This window comes from Thamnophis sirtalis, unplaced genomic scaffold, assembly GCF_051295495.1.
Source record: "Thamnophis sirtalis isolate CommonGarterSnake01/CBP01778 unplaced genomic scaffold, rThaSir2_p1.2 scaffold_8, whole genome shotgun sequence".
In the NCBI taxonomy this organism is placed as follows: domain Eukaryota; kingdom Metazoa; phylum Chordata; class Lepidosauria; order Squamata; family Natricidae; genus Thamnophis; species Thamnophis sirtalis.
Genome location: NW_028261388.1, coordinates 83520315 through 83542534, shown reverse-complemented (window position 1 = coordinate 83542534; position 22220 = coordinate 83520315). Strand labels below are relative to the sequence as shown.

General features: G+C 40.1%; 1 protein-coding gene across 1 annotated transcript in view; it reads left to right on the top strand.

Moving 5' to 3' along the window:
* Nucleotides 1-22220, top strand: part of CDH12 (cadherin 12) — a 409272-nt gene that overhangs the window by 94076 nt on the left and 292976 nt on the right. The window contains exon 2 of the mRNA XM_087721991.1: nt 21666-21819. The gene's annotated coding sequence lies outside the window, so the exon portion shown is untranslated. The remainder of the gene's footprint in view (nt 1-21665; nt 21820-22220) is intronic.

The window sequence follows — 22220 nt, the reverse complement described above, 5'->3', positions numbered from 1 at the left end:
GCAAATGGAAATAGATGAAACATGACTGATGATGAGAATGACACTTTTATGTTGAGAGCTCACAATAAACTTGCATTATTTGAAACAGTGGCATCAGCAACTTTCTGATTGTATTAACCAACTTCAATTACAAAATGTGCTGAGACAGGACTTTTTCTTCAGGTGCCAGAGTCTCAAAACCAGAGAGCAGTTTATTGACAGTTTATTGTTCAGCTATAGCTAAATAGCTCGGTAATAGTGCATTCCACACACTCCTTCAGGTTAGGCTTGTATCGGTGTTGGGCTTACGTATCAGATAATAACGCATTTTATTTAGATTTTTGTTACTTTGATATTCTGTGAGCATCTTCTCACCTAGGTTATCTAGCATGACTTTTCCTGCTCTGCTTCATTTAAACTAACATTAAAAGTTCTATTATCACTGAAGGTATCCAAATTAGGCTCTACCCTTATCTCACCAAGACATTTCACAAGATGTATGTTTTATGGGATAACTTATTCATCTGAATCCCTTTTGTTGTGGCCTCTTGGCAGAGGTGGGTTCCTACCAGTTCGCACCTATTCGATAGAACCGGTTCGTCAAATCTACCAAACCGGTTAGAAGAGGTTCCACCAGTGGACCCGGAAAGCAGGACACACCTACAGAAGAGGCTCCAAACTTTTTTGAAACCCACCACTGGTCCTTGGATATGATTATTCTACACTATCATGCTCCTATTTATAAAACTCAGTGCCTCTGTGAAAGGTAAGGATGACTACTGCGTTTGTGGTGCAATCAGAACATTGCGTGTGTTGAAGTTGTTTTAACGCAAACCAAAGATGCCTTTTAAAAAACAAGTTTACATCCTATTCTTATGCATGCCAGTGCTGTGTGTGAGGTGATTTAAGGTGGTTCTGACAAGTGTCGTCGGCATCTTCATATCCAGTCACATGGGTGGAAAGCCACTCCCATCCGATCACATGGGTGGCAAGCCACTCCCACCAAGGAGGCCACACCCACAGAGTAGGTACCAACAATTTTTGAAACCCACCACTGGTGTGTGTGTGTGTATGTGTGTCTTTGCTGATGAAAGAAAGTGAGTGCATCTGTGAATCTTCCAGGACTTCCTTTGCAAGAAGAGAGGGAGAAAGACTCCTGTTGTGTTGGGCCAGTTCAGGGGGAAAGAGAGCGAGTGTCACTTTCCACAGGACTTTGAGGCTGCTGGCATTCCTAATAAAGGGAATGTTTTGTTAACTACAAAGAGGCTCGTTGGCCACCAGGAGGCGCCTGAGCCTTGGACCAGTGGGGAGGAGACAAGGGAGAGTGAGCCGGACGCCAGCAGTGAGTTGTTCCTGGATGCACACCATTGAAGAGCTACTACAGTTGTGCAGTTACAGGAGGTAATTGCACTCAGCTGGTGGTCATTAGGCTCCTCTACAGACTATAAAAAGACTGCTTGTTGTAGATGTCAACACAGGAATTAATGTCGGAAAGCATTATTATGAGCTTGGCAGGCTGGATTGCTGCCAAGCCTTATCTGTGCTGGATTGCTGCCAAGGACCTGTCTGTCTGTTAATTAAATGCCGTAACTTATAGCAATAGCAATAGCAATTAGACTTATATACCGCTTCATAGGGCTTTCAGCCCTCTCTAAGCAGTTTACAGAGTCAGCATATCACCCCCACAGTCTGAGTCCTCATTTTACCCACCTCGGAAGGATGGAAGGCTGAGTCAACCTTGAGCCGGTGAGATTAGAACCACTGAACTGCAGATAACAGTCAGCTGAAGTGGCCTGCAGTACTGAACCCTAACCACTGCACCACCTTGGCTCTTCCAACTTATCTTTGGCTCAGAGTGTGTGTTGGTGTGGGACGAGGGGGGGTCAGAACAGCTAAGTATGGTCCTTGTCCATCTAAAGGTTGTTTTTCCTGATCTAGTAGAAGTAAGTAGATTTAGCAAAACCAACTTGTTCCAAATGACAAACGGAAGTACAGTAGGAATGCTATCAGCATTTGCCAGACACAGAACTGAATGTGCAACTTCTGCCTCAAACAGATCTTCAGTGTTCCGAGGAGATATTACAGATAAAATGGAAAAATGCAACCATAGATGTATATTATAGCAGTTAGACTTATATACCGCTTCATAGGGCTTTCAGCCCTCTCTAAGCGGTTTACAGAGTCAGTATATTGCCCCCAACAACATTCTGGGTCCTCATTTTACCCACCTCAGAAGGATGGAAGGCTGAGTCAACCCTGAGCCGGTGAGATTTGAACCGCTGAACTGCTGAACTAGCAGTCAGCTGAAGTGGCCTGCAGTACTGCACTCTACCCACTGCGCCACCTCGGCTCTATAGTTAAATATTATAGTTAAATCCTCCTCAAAGAATCCTTGTGGTCCATGACAGGTCTATCAGATGACCAGGTGATATCCTAAAATGTTCCATCTTGCAGAATTCAGTGAACTTAAATTATTCTTTAATTAATTAGGATACTTCATTGGGCATTGGTACAAATACCACCCCCCCCCTACAGACATTATACACACCTTTATTATATCCATACTTATACATATACTCATACACACATACACTTACTGAATATACTGGTTAATTTTTTATTTAATCCCACTTAGTTTTGATCTTTTACATATTTATAATATCTTTTTTCTTAATCTGCTACCTATTCATTTTTCAATTTCAGTTGGGAAAATCTACTTTGAAATACCTTTCAAAAAATCCATTTTTGTATAGGTTTACCTAAAACTGGCAGAAAAGCTACGCAGTGCTCTTAAATCCCTTAAGAGCATTAGAAGAGCCCTGATAGATCATACCATTATTCCTTGTAGCCTAACTATTAGTGTCACTTTTCAGACATTGGTATAGATAGTGGATATTTCCTCACCCAGTGAATCATATGATCAATGATCTCCAGAAGTAGATATTCTAGGCAGTAGATGAGTTACTGGATGGCTTTGACTTTGGGTTAATCTTACAGGTTTACTATTGTGAGATAGCATCGTCATCATCATCATCACAACAGCATTGAAGTGTAGATCAGTGGCCAGCAGTGATGTGCGGTGAGTTTTATGCCTGGTGAGGCAGCTTTTTAGACTTGTGGACTTCAACTCCCAGAATTCCACAGCCAGGCATGCTCAGTTCCGATTTAAAGCGACAGCATTTTTCCCCCTTGCAAAATAAGTTTCCCCATTCTTTTTCTTCTCCCTCCCCCTCCTTCCTCCATCTCTCCCTCCCTCCCCCCTCCTATGCCTCCTTTGCATATGATTTGTTTTGCTTTTTAACCCTTGCTTAACTCTTAAAAGGCGAAAAATTCCTTATGCAAAAGAGGCCCCTAGTTCTCTGGCCTCCTCCTATAGTTAACACTAAGCACTGTTCCAAGTCACTATGACTTAGAATCTGGTAGCAACTACCTTGGCTTTAATTATTTTAAAAAAATTCTTTCCTTTTCCTCATGACTGGTGAGGCCACGCCTCCCCTGCCTCTAGTGACTGCACGTCCCTGGTGGCCAGACTGAATGGGCTTTTGCTGAGCAAAGTTTTAAGGATTTGTTTATAGATAAATATGGAAAGAAGAGAGGGTGAAAAATTATTAAAACTGTTTATACTTGTGTTGAAGTAGGAAGTGATTTCTTTAAATATATCCTTTTCTTTACTATATTCTTATTTTTCCTTCCTTCTCTATTTTTTCCTGCACTTTCTATTTTTTTTTCTTTTTAAAAAAATATGGATTAGTTATCTCATGCCTGTAATTAATATAATTATTATAAAAATGGAATATCAAATTTTTCTAATGTTGGATACAGTTATTATAAAAAAAGGAATATCAAATAGTTCTATGACTACTGACAAAAAAAAAACAGAAAAAAAAACATGTGGTTGTGTTAATAGCAATAGCAATAGCAGTTAGACTTATATACCGCTTCATAGGGCTTTCAGCCCCCTCTAAGCGGTTTACAGAGTCAGCATATTGCCCCCAACAACAATCCGGGTCCTCATTTCACCCACCTCGGAAGGATGGAAGGCTGAGTCAACCCTGAGCCGGTGAGATTTGAACAGCCGAACTGCAGAACTGCAGTAAGCTGAAGTAGCCTGCAGTGCTGCATTTAACCACTGTGCCACCTCGGCTCTTCTTAAATAGGGTTTACTGCTAATCTATTTAATAGTCTTTAGTGAGCCTTAAGTGTTTCCCTAATCCTCTTGTTTAAAAATAGTGCTGGCCCATATGACTTCACTTTCCAGAAAATGGTAAGCAATAGCATTTCCCTTTTAAGCACAGAACTGTGCTAAGTCCTGAAATAAATGCCAAAATCATCTTGGTTGGATACTATAATAAACACTGCTCAGAAAAAAATGTTGAAAAAGGTGACTATATTCTTGGCAAGACAAGACTATTTTTTAAATGTCCTCTGTTTTAAAATAGTTACAATGGCAGCTATATTTAAACTTTGATTGTGTGGGTGCATATACATTGGAGGTTGGTGCTCTAGTTTGTATTCTTATAACTACAGAAGAAATCAATAATTAAGCCACTTGGCATCATATGAGTCGCTAGGAAAGAGACATTATATTTATCCACTCAGTTTCTGCATTGAAAACCTGCTACTGCTGTTTCCTATTTTTATTACATTTCAGTCATAAATGCCTTCTTTATAATCCATAACCATTAAAAAAAACCCACTGAAGTCAATTTATTCAGGATCTAGAAAACAGTATTTCTGGGATGTGCAACAGAAGCCTGATCATTTGGGTTGCTTTTCATATTGAGAAGTCTGCATGTTGCAAACCATTCCTATTCCTTGCCTTCAAATTACTGTAGCTCTTACACTGTGGTTGGTATCCAAGCATTCATCATCCTGTTATATCTTTATCTATTATGACTGCTGAATAGGGAAGAAAAGTGGACTTGTCTCATATACTATTTTAAAGCATTCATCACAGTCTCTCAGTAGAGGAAACCAGGAAGTCATCAAATAATGCAATGGAAATTCTGCCATTCGTCACGTCATCCTTACAATTAAAATATGCTCAACTAAAGACAATCAGACAAATAAAGACAGATACATTCATTGACTAATGAAGGTATCTGTCATATTTGAACTGCCTCATAGATTCACTTTGGATGTGTTTAACTTTCAGCCCTTTGACTGACAAGAAACAAAATTAAAATAAAAACATTCACCTCTCTAGGCCGCTGATCAAATTTGGGCCATATTGTAACTCTAGATTTCATCAAAGAGATCAAAGGCAAACAGATGTGTTTATTTATGGGGTCGATGAGGGAAAATAACATAACATAACATAACAACATAACAACATACAGTTCTAAGACAGGTATTAAAGACTAAGATTGTTAAAATTAAAGGGAAGAAACATAAAGTTGGTCTATTTGAACAAAATTAAAATATATAACGTTATTTCTGGTAACCCTTAAAGGATTTTTGTTGAGTAAGATTGGAATGGTGTTGTTTTAAAGCTTTGTCTATAGACAGAAATTATGCATTCCATTTGGAAACAGTTTTTCTTTCATTCCCCAATATCTAAAATCTATGATAGAAACTTTTCAGAAAATGTAGTCACACTAATAGATTGTCAGGCAAGAATCAGGTGTGGTTTGATGTGAACAAAGAGACAGGTTATCTCTTTTAAAAGCAAAAGTATGAACAAATGTGAGTCCTCCTGTCAGATTGATAGAACCCTAAATGAAATTTGAAGCAAGTCTATATAGATTTCTTATTTTTACTTGGTTACATAAGAGCCAGCCAGCATGCAGTAGATAAGTTATAGAATGGAAAAATATTTGTGCATGCATCTTGTGGTTTTATCATGTGTTCAGCTTACAGGCTTATGGTTACTTATGGAACTTTATAGAAGATAAAATTCCCAAGAGCCTGATAAGGCCTAAACTTTATTTCTGCCATTTCAATATAATAACCTTTTGACCAATTGTCAGAATTATCAGAATCCTCATTAACACTATGTACTACTAAAACTCTTGTGACTGTTTGTCTGTTTGTCATCGTCAATTGGACAAAATTTTTAAATTAAGTTATCTCAAATGTGTTGACTTACCGAATGGCAGGACCCATCACTCCTAGGGAAATGACATTTGGAGAAGTGGTGGATAATTCAGTGACATTGTGCGGTGGCTGCTTCAGCACTTCCACAGGGTTCTACCACAAAACCGCGGACGACAAAATCGCGGTCGACGAAAGCATGTATGTGACGTCATCACAGCGCGACGAAAAAGATCGAAAAAGATCGAAAAATGTAAAAATAAAGCTAAAACCTTCCCCTAACCCCCCCAAACCTAACCCTAAACCTAACCCTAAACCTAACCCTTAACCTAACCCTAAACCTAACCCTAAACCTAACCCTTAACGTAACGAAAAACCTAACACTAACCCTTAACCTAACGCTAAACGTAACACTAACGCTCTAACCCTAACCCTAACCCTTAACCTAACCCTTACCTTTATGTGAATCGACTTGCTGTAATTTAATTTTTATTTCAATTTTTCGATCTTTTTAGTCGCGTTGTGATGACGTCACATACGCGATTTCGTCGACCGCGCTTTTGTGGAACGCGCTTTTGACGGGTCACGCTTCCACAGAGCTACAGTTAGTCATGATCACCTGATCATCATTTTGAACATTTCCTTGCAAGTCACAGGTCAGTGGTGAAGCCAGCAAGAAATGTCAACTGGTAATTGCTGACATTCCCTGACAGCTTCCACAAGCAAAATCGTTGCTTTGGGGAAACTAGCAGGGAACATTAGCCATGGGGAAGTGTTGTGACCCCCCCTCGTCCTACACCAAAGCACGCTGAGACAAAGATACTGCAAGGATTTACTAACCTTGGCAGCAATCCAGCACAGACAAGACGTTGGCAGCAATCCAGCACAGACTAACCTTGGCAGCAATCCAACCTGCCAAGCTAGCCACGAGAGTTCTCCAACTCTAGTAAATACATTCACTCCTGCAAAAGGGTACAATCATTTCTTTTATAGTCTTGAGAGGAGCCTAATTACCACCAGCTGAGTGCAATTATCTCCTGTAACTGTGATCAGGGAGAGTGTGCCTAAGAGGCAGTGTGTGGGCTTCAGAAGGTGTGTAGGATGTTTGTGTGGGTGCATATGAGTTGCAGTATGAGTCAGGAAGCATGTGGGAGTATCACACGTGTTGGAAAGGATATACAGGGATGCACAAGAATTGCATTTGGGGTATGCATGAAAATGTGGAAAGTGCAGGAGGTACACAATAGTGTGAGGAAGGTATGGTGAGGTTCAGGAAGGGTAACCAGGAGTGCACAAGTATAAGGAAAGGATGTATCTATGAAACAATGACCCAACAAGTTAGAGGTTGTAAGCTGTTCTAAAATTGTGTATTGTGTTTTGCTCAAATCAGTGGTGGGATTCAAATAATTTAACAACTGGTTCTCTGCCCTAATGAACGGCTGGGTGGGTGTGGCTCAGTGGTCATGTGACTGGTGGTCATGGCCAACTCAATGTCACTCAGGTCGATGGGCGCTTCGCCTTAGCAGTTACAATGTAATAAGGGTTAATGGGAGAGACAGTTTCTATAAGCAGGGCAATAAAAATTAGGCTAGAAACGACACCAGAATGTTTCCTTCCTGCCTTCCTTACAGGATTAGCCCTGGAAAGTGGGAAAAAAACAAAAGGAGATTTTTTTTCCCAACAACCGGTTCTTCGAACTGCTTAAAAAGTTAACAACCGGTTCGCCCTGATAGGTGCGAACTGGCTGAATCCCACTACTGGCTCAAATGCATTACATAGTAAGGAAAGGAAACAAGAAGCAGCTGATATAAACTACACATCTTTAATAACATATAGTACGTTTTTTTTATATTTTGTTTACCAAATACGAAGGTAAAAGAAAAATATTTTGTTAGGTACACTAAAGATTTTGTACAAGCCTCCTGATACTTCCTGATTTGTTCTCACAGTCTTGTGCGTTTAAAGATTGTGACTAAAGGCCGTGACAGTTGCAAACATAATGCAAAAATGCACTTTAAACAAAATAAGCACCTACTTTTGCATAATTCCTTTTCTTGGTGGTGGAGGAATACTGACAGTACCTTTTTATGATTCTTCTGTTAAATTCTTCGCCAGGAGTGCATTATTATCTTCATCACTGTTCAGTCTGCTTATAATATGTCTTTGTAACACAATCTTTTTTCCTCTTCCACCCTCCCTTTTCAAGGTTAAAAAGTTTAATAGAGGTTATATCATGGTGAATACCAACCACTTCCTTATCCTGAAGACACTTCCCCATTACCAATATGAGCTGTTGCCAATTTCAAAATACTCAGAACACAACATGACAAGAGCATTGAATTATCAACCGGCCAATAGGAAAGTTAAAAAAAAAAGATTCTATCATTGTTTTTTGTGGGTATGAAAAGATTTTCATAAACTTGGGTAAAGGAGAGTATTCATAACCAGGGGAATTGCCAAGTTGCTGTTTGCTTAATTTAAAAACAATAAGGCAGCAGTAATGGAAGAAATAAGACAGGAGGAAGAACTGCAACCAAGCCAATGGTCAGATAAAAGAAATTTGAGTCTGGACCAGATCTGTAACACGAGTAAGTGTCTCAGACAAGACTCTTCCTAATTTGCATAGAGGGAGGAAGGGGGAAGTGTGTTTAAAATGATAAGATTCTGTTGTTATAATCTTATAATGAAAGTAGTATTAGCTTGCATGTTTCCTAATCTGGTCTACCTTAGAAGACAGAAAGTAGGGGGAAAAAACTATTAAGGAAAGTGTAGCACAAACTTATGCTCATAGGAAAATATGTCTTTAAGTTGGTTCCATTGCAATTTGTGAAATATCTTAACTGGGACAGAAGTAGGACAGCTGAGTTACCCAGCAGAAAGAAAAATGTGGAATCACACAGGTGTAGGTGATCTGGACATGGTAGAAATGTTGCACTTGTCCTTAATAAATTCTATTTTGTATTGATTAATACAGTATTTTACTTTTTTTCTAATTTTACTTTGGAATGACTATTATGTTAGTTTTATGCTGGTCTATGCCAGGGGTGGGTTTCAATTTTTTTTTACTACTGGTTCTGTGGGGGTAGCCGCAGCGGCATTAAAATCTCCTATCAGTCCAATTTCATAGTTCTTTGAATGAACCTGAATTTATTTTTGGAAGACACAATCCAGAGGTGGTATTCAGCATGTTCTGACTAGTTCTGGAGAACCAGTAGTGGAAATTTTGAGTAGTTCGGAGAACCAGTAAATATCACCTCTGACTGACCTCACCCCGATCTATTATCTTTCCCCAGGAGAAAATGGGGACTTTGTGGTAACCTTCCCCTGGAGTGGGGTGGGAATGGGGAAATTACATTAAGAGCCGAGGTGACGCAGTGATTAAATGCAGCACTGCAGGCTACTTCAGCTGACTGCAGTTCTGCAGTTCGGCTGTTCAAATCTCACCGGCTCAAGGTTGACTCAGCCTTCCATCCTTCCGAGGTGGGTAAAATGAGGACCTGGAGTGTTGTTGGGGGCAATATGCTGACTCTGTAAACCGCTTAGAGAGGGCTGAAAGCCCTAGGAAGCGGTATATAAGTCTAACTGCTATTGCTATTGCTACAGTATCCTTCCCCTGCCACACCCACCAAGACATGCCCACCAAGCCACACCACACCCATAGAACAGGTAATAAAAAATTTGAATCCTACCATTGGCATCACTGGTACACATCTTCTTAGTTGGATAGTTGAAAATAGACACTGACAACAGTATTTGCATTTCATCACTTATTTTAACCCAGATACTTTCTATAACACCGTCAAATTCATTCAATTGGAGTTCTGAGTAGGAATAAGTATTTTCAAGCATACAGCACAGCTTCATCCTGGTTGCATTTTTTCTAGCCCTTTTGGTTGATTATATTCCAGTCATGAAAGACAATGGATAAAGAATGGAGAGAATACGTGTATTGTTGTAAACTATTTTGCAATTTTATTAAGATTTTTTTTTAAAAAAACCTACAATATAATCAATAGACTGTAACTGAATAAGACACAACAGTAACAAAACAAACACATTTTTTGAAGCCACCTTTGAAAGCGATTTAAAATGTATTTTTAAAAGGATTTTCTGTCTTCAACTTCTAAAGATATGATACTCGGTATCCTTAAAAGCAAGAGGATTTATCCGTATCAAGATTGGTTCTTTTAAGTGCTTCAAACAAATTGATAACAAAAGCATATAATTCTTTTAGATAGGGTCCATGGATAGAATCATATTTTAAAAATTAAAAAGTTGCCAAAGTTACAAGAAATGTCAGTATTCTCAGGTGGGATATCGTAGACATTTTTTAAAGGGTATTTAGCTGTTTTAGGAAAATTGTAAAAAAAAAAAAAGATGTGTAGCCCATCAAACAAGATCAGATAATCTTGTCTTATATGGAAATATCATAACTTGTAAGCTGCCCAGAATCACCTTGAAAGGGAGATGGGTGACATTTTTATTTATTTAATAAATAAATAAAATATTGATATATACTTTTAAGGATCAAAACCAAAAAGAGAGAGGAAGAGTTTATAATATCATATTCAGAACACCCTTGCTTTGTCATGAATTTAATAGAAAACCAATTTTTATTGCTCCGAGGCCGAGACAAAACTTTCACAAAATCTCTCAGGACCTTTCTATTAAATAATAAAAAATAAAATATTATTTAATAGAAGGGACCTGAGAGATTTTCTGAAAGTTTTGTGTCAGCCTCAGAGAAGCCGAGGTGGCGCAGTGGTTAAATGCAGCACTGCAGGCTACTTCAGCTGACTGCAGTTCAGCAGTTCGGCTGTTCAAATCTCACCGGCTCAGGGTTGACTCAGCCTTCCATCCTTCCGAGGTGGGTGAAATGAGGACCCAGATTGTGGGGGTGATATGCTGACTCTGTAAACCGCTTAGAGAGGGTTGAAAGCCCTATGAAGCGGTATATAAGTCTAACTGCTATTGTTATTGCTAAGAGCAGATTGGTTTTCTACTAAACTCATGAGAAAATGACTGCTAACTGGTGTGGGAGCTGAGACATCTGGTTGACAACAACAGCAGTTACAGGAGATAATTGCACTCAGCTGGTGGTAATTAGGCTCCTCTCAAGACTTTAAAAGGGATGGCTTTCCACACGCTCGTTGCAGGGATCAACATATTTACTAGAGCTGGAGAAGCTATTGTGGCTATCTTGGCAGGCTGGATTGCTGCCAAGGTCAGTCTGTGCTGGATTGCTGCCAAGGTCTCGTCTGTGTGTTAATGAATCCTTGAAGTATCTTTGTCTCAGTGTGCTTTGGTGTATGAAGAGGAGGGGTCAGAACAGGTCAATATATAATGAATGAATGAATAATTAAATAAAATCAAGCAGGCAAAGCAGATAACAACAAGACCTGTTAATAACTAAGAACAGAAAAGTCGAAGAAAGAGATAGAGATACTAATTCTGCCTACACAAAACCTTAAGAACACAGTCAGGCAGAGCCAGAATTGAGAAGACAACCACTGACGGCAAAGACGATGAAGAAACAGTGGACCACCTGGTTAGCTGCTGCAAAAAAGATTGCACAGACTGGCTAAAAAGAGAGGCATGACGATGGTGAATTGGGATGTCTGCACAAAATGCCATTTGCCTGCAAGGAAGGACTGGTAAGACAAGGAAATAGACAAAGTAATAGAAAATGAATCAGCTGAAGTGTTATAGCAGCTCAGAATTCAAACTGACAAGCATCTGTCACATAATATCTGAGACCTAACAATTGTCAATAAGAAAGACAAAAATGTCTGGAGAGTGAATGTGGCAGTATCCTGATACAGCAGAATAGAAGAAAAAGCGCTGGAGAAAATCATGAAATGCGAAGACTTTCAAATAGAAGTAGAATAATTTGGGCAAAAGAAAGTAAAGTTACACCAATATTTATTTTTATTTATTTTATTTTATTTTCCTTTATTTGTATGCCGCCCTTTTCCCTGGGGGGACTCAGGGCGGCTCACAATTCAAAAAGGGAGGGGGGGGGAAGACAAACAGTATTCCAATATGGAAACAATACAACATATTAAAAGAGAGCACAACAGTCACACAATTCGGGTGGGGTTGGAATCTTAACCCCAGGCCTTATTATTAAGTGCCTTAGGTGCAATCCCAAAAGATCTGGAGAATCACCACCAATTAATTGCAAAAAGCAGCTTTGCTTAGAACAGTTTGCTTTCTGCAATGGTACCTTTAACAACAGGAAATGACATCTGTCTAACCAGAGTCGTGAAGGTGGATTTGATAGGTGGATAAAAATATCAGTTCCAGTCTAAACAGCTGGCTGACTGTGCAATCAACCATAATAATAATGATCCCAGTGGTCATCAGTACACTAGGTACCATACTAAAATATTTATGAGCCAAGTGGTTAGAGTGCAGTACTGCAGCCACTTCAGCTGACTGCTATCTGCAGTTCGGCAGTTCAAATCTCACCGGCTCAAGGTTGACTCAGCCTTCCATCCTTCCGAGGTGGGTGAAATGAGGACCCAGACTGTGGGGGCGGTATGCTGACTCTGTAAACCACTTAGAGAGGGCTGAAAGCCCTATGAAGCGGAATATAAGTCTAAGTGCTATTGCTATTGCTATTTGTACAATATCTAGAAAATCTACAAATTGTCAAAATTTCCATGTCAATTATAATAGCTCATACAGCTTGGATTCACACATATAATACACTGATACAATTTCAATTGCATGGGTTCTTGGGAAGAACTTGTTGTGAATGAAGAGCAAGGTCAGCTAAAGAACTGGGAATTGTGATCGTGGGCTCACCAACTCTCACCAACTGTGGGCAGCTACAATAATCAAAGAAATTGCAATAAATGTCATTTTAAGGGATCCAGGAAGAATGTCTTTTATGCCAGTGGCCTTAGACTCTGGAAAAGAACCACCCGAGAGATAAAGGCAATGTTCTTTCTAGGCCTAGGGTTAATGCATGATTGGAGAGAGAGAGGGGGGGGGAGGGAGGGAGGGAGGGAGGGAGGGAGGGAGAGAAAGAGAGGATTGTTAGATTTATGTTGATTTTAAAATCATATATACACACAAACAAACGCTATTGTATTCATGTTGCAGAATATTTGTAATGGCAGTTACAGACCTGGAACATTCTAAATTCAGAGTGTTTTGCACATCTCTGAGATTAAAAAAAAATACATCATTACAATGTGCAAATGAAAGGACAAATGTGTATAATTTCTGTGATCTTTCTGTTTGCCCTTCAGTACATGGTTCACTGCCAATAATTCTATTTGTACAATCAAGTCTTTTACTAACAAGAAGGCATAACTGTTTCTTTTTCTAAATTATTGGTGACATAATGCAGTCAAAAAGAAGGGAACTGTACATCTGGGCAATATGCCATCTCTCTCTGTTTCCTTTCTAGGGTTCGTACTTAACAGCTCAAATGTTATCACTAGTACCTTTTAAAATAATGAAAATAAGATACTCATTGACTTAGTAGCTGGGTTAGAATTACGACGACAATTGTATGAATAAATATACAATTGAATTATTGGCACCATAATATCAAAATACATGTAATTGTTGGCTTATTCTGGACACCAATGATTGCGATAAGCCTTCATGACTTCTTGTGTTTGTTTTTATATAGTATATGACTCCAACTATTATAACATTATTCATGAACTCATCCCTGTACATTCTTCAGCAAGCAAAAACCAAGTTATGGTTTAGCCCGATTCATGGATGCGATAATTATATAAATGTACTATGCAGGAAATAGTAAATTCTGTGAGAATTGAATTTACAAGTGGTTTGTGCCCATATTGCATTTACCTTTCAAATATTATCTCTACATTGGCATAAGTTGAAACCATGGGCTGCGTGCAGAGACTTTTAAGTAATTTGGTGCTTTGCACATTAAAAGCAGTACTTTTAGTTTTTGCCCAGAGGGTAAAAGGAAGAAAGTGCAACTCTTCGAGTAAAAGTCTCATGTGCTTTTGACACAGCGTGCCAACATAGTGGAAACTACTTTAAATTCCCAAGGCAACAGAAATTGTTCAAAAAAAAAAAAAAATGCAAGGAAACCCTTTAGGATTTAGACAAAGGTTATCAGTACTGGCAGATGTTGTAAAACATGAACTCTTGATTAATGTAGGCCATCTCAGGCTTGTGTTGCATAACAATATATTAAGTGAACCGGATTTTTCTTCCTCTTGTTTTTCATTCATATTAAATGCTTTAAACCTAATCAGTGGTCTGGTAGTGCAGGATTTCTGGATTATTTTTAGTTATATTGTGGGGATACTTATAGGGCTACAAATAAATCTAAATTAATTAGTAGTAGGCAGTGAATGTGGGGAAAACTGTCCCCAATCTATTTGATGAATGATACAAAATGTTATATTATAGGCATGAACCATTATAGCTCCACCAGGAGCTTCCCTGAAGCCTCCGGAGCACAAAAAAACAGCCCTACAGGCAAACCGGAAGTTCAGAAATGGACTTCCGGTTTGCTCGTAGGGCCGGTTTAAGCCCTCCAGAGCCTTCAGGGGCCTTCCGGAAGCTTCCCTGAAGACTCTGGAGGACGGAAAACAACCCTACGAGCAGACCAGAAGTCACTTCCAGTTTGTCCATTGGGCCATTTTTAGTGACTTCCGGTTTGCTCGTAGGGTTGTTTTTCATCCTCCGGAGCCTCTGAAGGCTCCGGAGGGCTTAAACCGGCTCTACGAGCAAACCGGAAGTCTGTTCCCAAAATTCCGGTTTGCCCATAGGGGCGGGTTTTTGTGCTCCAGAGGCTTCAGGGAAGCTCCTGAAGCCTCCGGAGGACCTTGGGGAGGCTGTTTTCACCCTCCTCAGGCTCCTAAAAAACCTCTGGAGCCTGGGGAGGGTGAAAAATGGCCTCAAAAAAGGCTAAAGTAGCACATGCTCTCTGGCCAGCTGACAGGGCAATGCCTTGCGTGCCCTGACAAATGGATCTGCGTGCCACCTGTGGCATGTGTGCCATAGGTTCGCCATTCTGGGAATAGAGTATAGAAAGAAGTTACGATGTAATACTGGAAAGACAGCTAATTTATCATTGTACTTATAATATTTTTTGCAACTTGTTTTCTTTTTGGAACTTATGTAAAGAGAGCCGCCCCCACTCCCTCTCCCTCCCTCTCTTCTTCCCCTCTCCCCCTCTCGCTCTTAGTTTTTACATGTGCACTGTTGTATGGCACTCTGAATGTACTTAGTGAATAATTGTTAAACTTTTCAATTACATATTTGTTATCTTGCTGATTCTACACATTGGGCAAATTTACACAGTTACCTAAACTCCCAGCTAAGTCATTCATTTAAACTATGGGTTTATTGACTATGTCCGAAGAAGACGGTACCAACTAATTACAATGCTTGAATAATTTCATCTCGAATTAGTTCATCCAAAATTTTAATATGGAATGGAATTAGCTTAAAAGGGCAATTGTTCATTTGCAATGTGTAACCCTGTTTGAGGGCACTACACACACACACACACACACACACACACACACACACACACACACACACACAAAACAGGGAAGCCCAATGAAGAAAAGAAAAGTCCAAGGAAACTCAACATGTGTAAGATAATCCAGTCTTGACTGTCAGGGGAAGGAAATAATTAACAGAAAGCTTATACCCATTCAAATAGAAGAAGAAGAAGAAGAAGAAGAAGAAGAAGGAGGAGGAGGAGGAGGAGGAGGAGGAGGAGGAGGAGGAGGAGGAGGAGGAGGAGGAGGAGGAGGAGAAGGAAGAAGGAAGAAGGAAGAAGGAAGAAGGAAGAAGGAAGAAGGAAGAAGGAAGAAGGAAGGAGAAGGAAGGAGAAGGAAGGAGAAGGAAGAAGGAGGAGAAGGAGGAGAAGGAGAAGGAGAAGGAGAAGGAGAAGAAGAAGAAGAAGGAAGAAGGAGAAGGAAGAAGAAGAAGGAGAAGGAGAAGGAGAAGGAGAAGAAGGAGAAGGAGGAGGAGGAGGAGGAGGAGAAGAAGAAGAAGAAGAAGGAGGAGGAGGAGGAGGAGGAGGAGGAGGAGGAGGAGGAAGAAGGAAGAAGGAAGAAGGAAGAAGGAAGAAGGAGAAGGAGAAGGAGAAGGAGAAGAAGAAGAAGAAGAAGAAGAAGAAGAAGAAGAAGAAGAAGAAGAAGAAGAAGAAGAAGAAGAAGAAGAAGAAGAAGAAGAAAGAGGAAAAACAGCAAGAGAAGGTCATAGAAAGCAGATGGGGTTTCAATGCTTTTTTTCCCCTAGGCTTAATTGGACTGTAGTTGTTTAAGTCTAGGAAACATTTGAGTTGGAAAAAGGGGGAAATTCCACAGGGATACTGGGATGATACAATGTAGATTCTCTTTCAATTTTTCAGGTCCAAATATATTGCAGTTGGTTTGTGTTCAAAGGTTGGTCTAATGTATCCCCAGGCATTGCTGTTTGCAAAGGATCTTCACCCTCAAATATTCCGTTTGATAGTCCAAGATAAATTTGGCAAACCTGAATATGGGGCAGCAATTAGGACCTGGCAATTGGCAAGCTATGGGACAATGGCAACACATCACACAGCACAATTTGCAAAGTTGTTTCTCATGGAGGAACACCTGTTACATGGGCAGAGGATAGATATTCTTAATCAAAACAGAAGAGGGATTATAGGCGAACCTAGTCAATAATATATGGGGCCAAAATCTCAGACAAACAGAGATCCTTGGTCAGATTTTACCTTAACTCGATTCCCTCTTCGATTAAACCAAATCTAGGGAAATTGTGTTTGCTGCTACTATTAGCATATTCTCACTATAGGTAGCCTTCAACGTGCGATCACAACAGGGTATTTACATTATTAAGCAATGCATTCATGGTGTTTGATATCATGTGTCTGCATGGTTTAGCAATGGAAATTTCAGTATTTCCTATTTTCATAGTTACTTGAAAACTGCAGGTTGTTAAATAATCCAACCCATTCTCGGCCTGGCCCCTCCTAGATCTGAGCCTCAGTAAGATAGCAATAGCAATAGCAGGTAGACTTATATACCGCTTCATAGGGCTTTCAGCCCTCTCTAAGCGGTTTACAGAGTCAGCATATTGCCCCCTCAGTCTGGGTCCTCATTTCACCCACCTTGGAAGGATGGAAGGTTGAGTCAACCTTGAGCCGGTGAGATTAGAACCGCTAAACTGCAGATAACAGTCAGCTGAAGTGGCCTGCAGTACTGCACCCTAACCACCGTGCCACCTCGGCTCATTATGTCAAAGGACATGCAAATACAACAATATCAAAGTTGCCTGATATTTGGCACTCAAATACAGGAGGAAAATGCAAATAGGTTGTCCATGATTGCCTCCTATATTTGAGTGCCAAATATCAGTTGGTTAATCTACAGTTTGCAAGTATATCTTTCTCAGTTCCCAAGTCATTCATTGTGGATCTATCTAAATTCAAGTTGAGGGAACTTGAATATTTTTATTACATTACTGCAGGTCAACATTGAAGGAGGGTAGTAGTAGTAGTAGTAGTAGTAGTAGTAGTAGTAGTAGTAGTAGTAGTAGTAGTAGTAGTATTTGCATACTGTTCATAAAATGTAAACAAGATAATTTTTATTGATATTCAAACTACACAAACTTCTCTCATGTCCACAATCTTTGCTATTCACTATCCACTGTAAGAGAATTCACGGGATTTCCCCAAATATTGTTTCAGACAGTTCAATCTATGCAATATAGTTGGTGAATAAATCAACGTTTTGACTCTATGATTGCATTTAAATTTGAGATAATCAATTCATAGGAAACCATTCACATCATTTTTTTGTAATGATGGACATAAATACTGTTTCAGGAGGAGAAGTAGACATACATATTTTTTTTTTCTGGGTCATTGGATGTCCACTAAATGTAACTCTGTTTAATCAAGGGTTAACTATTCTTGCATGATCAAAGCATTCCTGAGGAAGTTATGAAATCCTAGATAAATCAGATTCCTCTTCTATAAGGAAGTCATACTTCAGATATTCATACCCATGTAGTGCACCTTTACTTAGTTGTTCTAAGACCAGAGGTGGGTTCCTACCAGTTCGCACCTACTCGGTAGAACCGGTTCGTCAAATCTACCTAAGCGGTTAGAAGAGGTTCCACCAGTGGACCCGGAAAGCAGGCCACACCTACAGAAGAGGTTCCAAAATTTTTTGAAACCCACCACTGGTCCTTGGATATGATTATTCTACACTATCATGCTCCTATTTATAAAACTCATAGCCTCTGTGAAAGGTAAGGATGACTCCTGCGTTTGTGGTGCAATCAGAACATTGCGTGTGTTGAAGTTGTTTTAAGGCAAACCAAAGATGCCTTTTTAAAAACACGTTTCCATCATATTCTTATGCATGCCGGTGCTGTGTCTGAGGTAATTTAAGGTGGTTCTGACAAGTGTTGTCGGCATCTTCATATCCGGTCACATGGGCGGCAAGCCACTCCCATCCGGTCACATGGGCGGCAAACCACTCCCACAAAGGAGGCCACACCCACAGAGTTGCTTTGAACAATTTTTGAAACCCACCACTGTCTAAGACTGATGGATTTAAAAATCCCCAGATTTTAAGGAACTATTGGAACTGCTTTAGACTGATCTATTGCCTGTCTTATACTCTGGATTCTTCTTTGTCTCTGGAAACACTTTCTTAATGATTGGTTTTGGCTCCGACTGTAACATTTCTTTTATGAATTCTGTGATTGAACAAGGCTTGCTATCTAGATTGCAACTCACTGAAATTGTTAATTGCTTCGTAGCTTCTTTGCCAATAAACAGATTTTTTTGGCTGCATTTTTACATTTCGTCAGTATGTAAGTCAAGGACCTAATTTAAAACTTAGTGGGTAATTTTCCTGCCAATTCGCTTTTTCCCGCCAAATCTACTTTGCAGGATGTTTTGTAAGGATAAGTTTATATGTGATGGGGAAATAATTCATGCTGATGACCTCATTGTAAGAAAAGAAGCTTAAAAGTACAGAGTCAGTAAAATATAGGTGGGTAGACATGCCAAGGTAGCATGTATGTTTTATTTTTAATGTTGTATAACAGCACATGGTTTTTTTTTTCTAAAAACTTTTGTGATTTGGGAAACTGTTCAGTTCAAGTGTGTGTAGGGGCAGGGGACAGTGTAGTGTAAGTCAACTAACCAGTCAGGCTGGCAGATGGCTTCTCTCAAATATTTTGAAATAGTCTGGAAATTCAACAATGGTCTGTTTACTTAAATGTGTTATAGCTTCTCTCCTTTGTTGTATCACGTTGTCATCCAATATTAATGGTAAGAATGATAGTCTCTTTCTTTCCAGTCCTGCAAAATTTGGATGATGCACGCATACCATTTCTTTATTTAGGAATAGGGATGCTTTCTCTCCTCCTGGATCCACAGCTGACCTTAGAACATCATTTGTCGGCTGTGACCAGGGGGGCATTTGCCCAGGTTCACCTGGTGCACCAATTGCGTCCCTACCTGAACCGGGAGGCACTCACAACAGTCACTCATGCCCTTGTGACCTCAAGACTGGACTACTGCAATGCGCTCTACATGGGGCAGCCCTTGAAGAGCATTCGGAGACTGCAGCTCATCCAGAATGCAGCCGCGCGAGCGATTGTGGGTGCACCTCAGTACACCCACATTACACCTATCCTCCGCGAGCTGCACTGGTTACCGATTGGTCTCCGGATATGCTTCAAGGTGCTAGTCGTCACTTATAAAGCCCTTCATGGTATTGGACCTGGGTACTTGAGAGACCGCCTGCTGCCAATTGCCTCCCAAAGACCCATTAGATCACACAGATTAGGCCTCCTCCGGGTTCCATCTACTGGCCAATGTCACCTGGCTACTACCCGGGGGAGGGCCTTTTCTGTGGCTGCTCCGGCCCTTTGGAACAAACTCCCTGCAGAGATTCAGACCCTCACTTCTCTCCAGGCCTTCCGTAAAGCCGTTAAAACCTGGCTGTGCAGGCAGGCCTGGGGTTGATGAGTTCCCTTCCCCTCTCAAATTGTGTGACTGTTGATTGTCTTTTAAATTCCCTTGTATCTTCTTTGTTGTATTTCCTATGTGTTTACCTTCCCCCCCCCTTGGGTTTGTTAGCCGCCCTGAGTCCCTCAGGGAATAGGGCAGCATATAAATAAAATAAACCTTCAACCTTCAACCTCTACCACAAGCATTCCCAATAAATGTCTTCCCTCCAATCTCTGAAACAGATTGCATGCCTCTATTTTCGATGGTTCTGACTGCAAGAATCTCTGGGTATCAAACAGAGGAGCCAGCTAGCAGCATAAGCTAGTTACCTAGCCTCAGTGTAGTAGTATAAGTTGCAAAAATCCAGACATCAGGAATGTGAGGGACATCAAAATACTTATCCTTGAGGCAGAACATCTAAATGATATTGTCTTGCTACTACTACATCAATAGTCGATAATTCATTGAGCAATTTATGTTTTATTGTCATTCAATGACACCCCAGATTCTGTAAAGTTCATCTACTGTATCTGATGCAGATGATCACTAAATCAGTTTCACGTGTTCTGCAGGATAGGAGGCCAGATACAACCAGCTATGCAAAATATGTCCTTTCATAAAATTGCCCCATTGATTTAACTAGCCTCAAGACTACCAACAGGTGTCTTTCCTAGGAGCTTATCTATGCAAGACATCTGTTCTACTAGTTCTTATTGTGCATTTTTTTAGATATAAGTATTCCTTGAGCATTATTTGATGGAAAGCTGAGATGCAAATGTAACCAAAAGCCAATAGGTTAATAAAAACCTTAACTACTAGTATTTGATCCATCCATTGATCAATGGTTTTATAATTTGACAAATGTCAGATGTACTCTATAACCTGTCTTCCTTTTTTTTTTCCTCCTGGACATCAGGAAATTTCATTGTGCATTTATAAAATTGGCTGCCCATTTGGTAACCTTGTTTGAAGGAAGTGTTTCTCTCATGGAATATAACTTTGCATATCTAATGGCTTACTCCCACTATCAAATGTGCCATGCAAGCTACTCCCCTCCTACCTAACAATAGTAAATTGCCATCTGGAAGGTTTTGCCCACCAAAATAATTTCGTTTCTGTTAAGCTGATATCGGAGTTCCCACCTCGCTCTTCAGCTCCCCGTGTTTTGCATTTGCTGAGCATCCTATCATGAAACCAGATCCATCCATCTGCTTTAATTAATCAGTCATAACCTGTTTGGAATGCTGACGCACCTTCGGAAAAAAAAAAGGAGCATTGCAGGAACACATTTCCTTTCGAAATCATTAAATCGCTTTGCGCCATGCATTACCCACCTTGCAAATTACAACCTCAGCTGGAGCAGCACATCTATTAATCTGCATGAGATGACATTCCCAAGTGTCTTTTGCGACTCCCTGGTGGACCAGGAATCCACCCAGTGCTTTCTCTATGTGTAAGGAGTCTGCTGTGTGTTAATCAGGTCAGCGATCTCCGCTCGAGGGACATGATAAAAACCTCTCACAGCAGCCACAGGATTCTTCAGACCCAAGATGTTTTGTTGAAACATCCTCCTTTTAAGCCACGGGGCTTCTGCTACTCTTTACTCAGGATCTCTCCGGAGGATTCCAGCTGATCTTTCCTTCTCTCCCGTTTTTTTTTTCCCCCTTCCTTTTAGACAGCGAAGAGTTCAGCGTCAAGAGCAAACGACAGCCCAGGATGATTCTTAACCTGAAGGGTGCTGATTGAAAACTTAGATTTTTGCCCTCTGAATAACGGCTGAACCTGCCTCCTTCTGTTCACTTTGTCAAAAGAAAGGATTTTCAATTAAGGTAAGTGCTGGGTTATCTGGCTGACTGCATCACTCTCTTGTTTCTGCATTGAAAGTTCTAAATGAGTAAACTGGCATTCTGCACTGCAGCAGCCCCGTCCGTTTCTTGTATAAGGAGAGAGAGACAGCGAGAGCTGGAGGAATAGAGAAACTGAGTTTAGGAAGAACTATTCCAGAATAGAACTATTGTCTCAAGAGAATGTCTGTTTCATTGTATTTTTTTTTAACCTGTAAAAAGGGCAAACTCTTCTTAGAGAAGAGAAACATTTCCCGATCTAAAATCTTCAGCATCCCACTGAGCTGTTGGGATTGTCTACAGAGATCTATATAGAATGTAGCATGCAATATAAATAATAATTTAAAAATTATTATTACTATAAAGCATAGTTAGATTAATAAAAA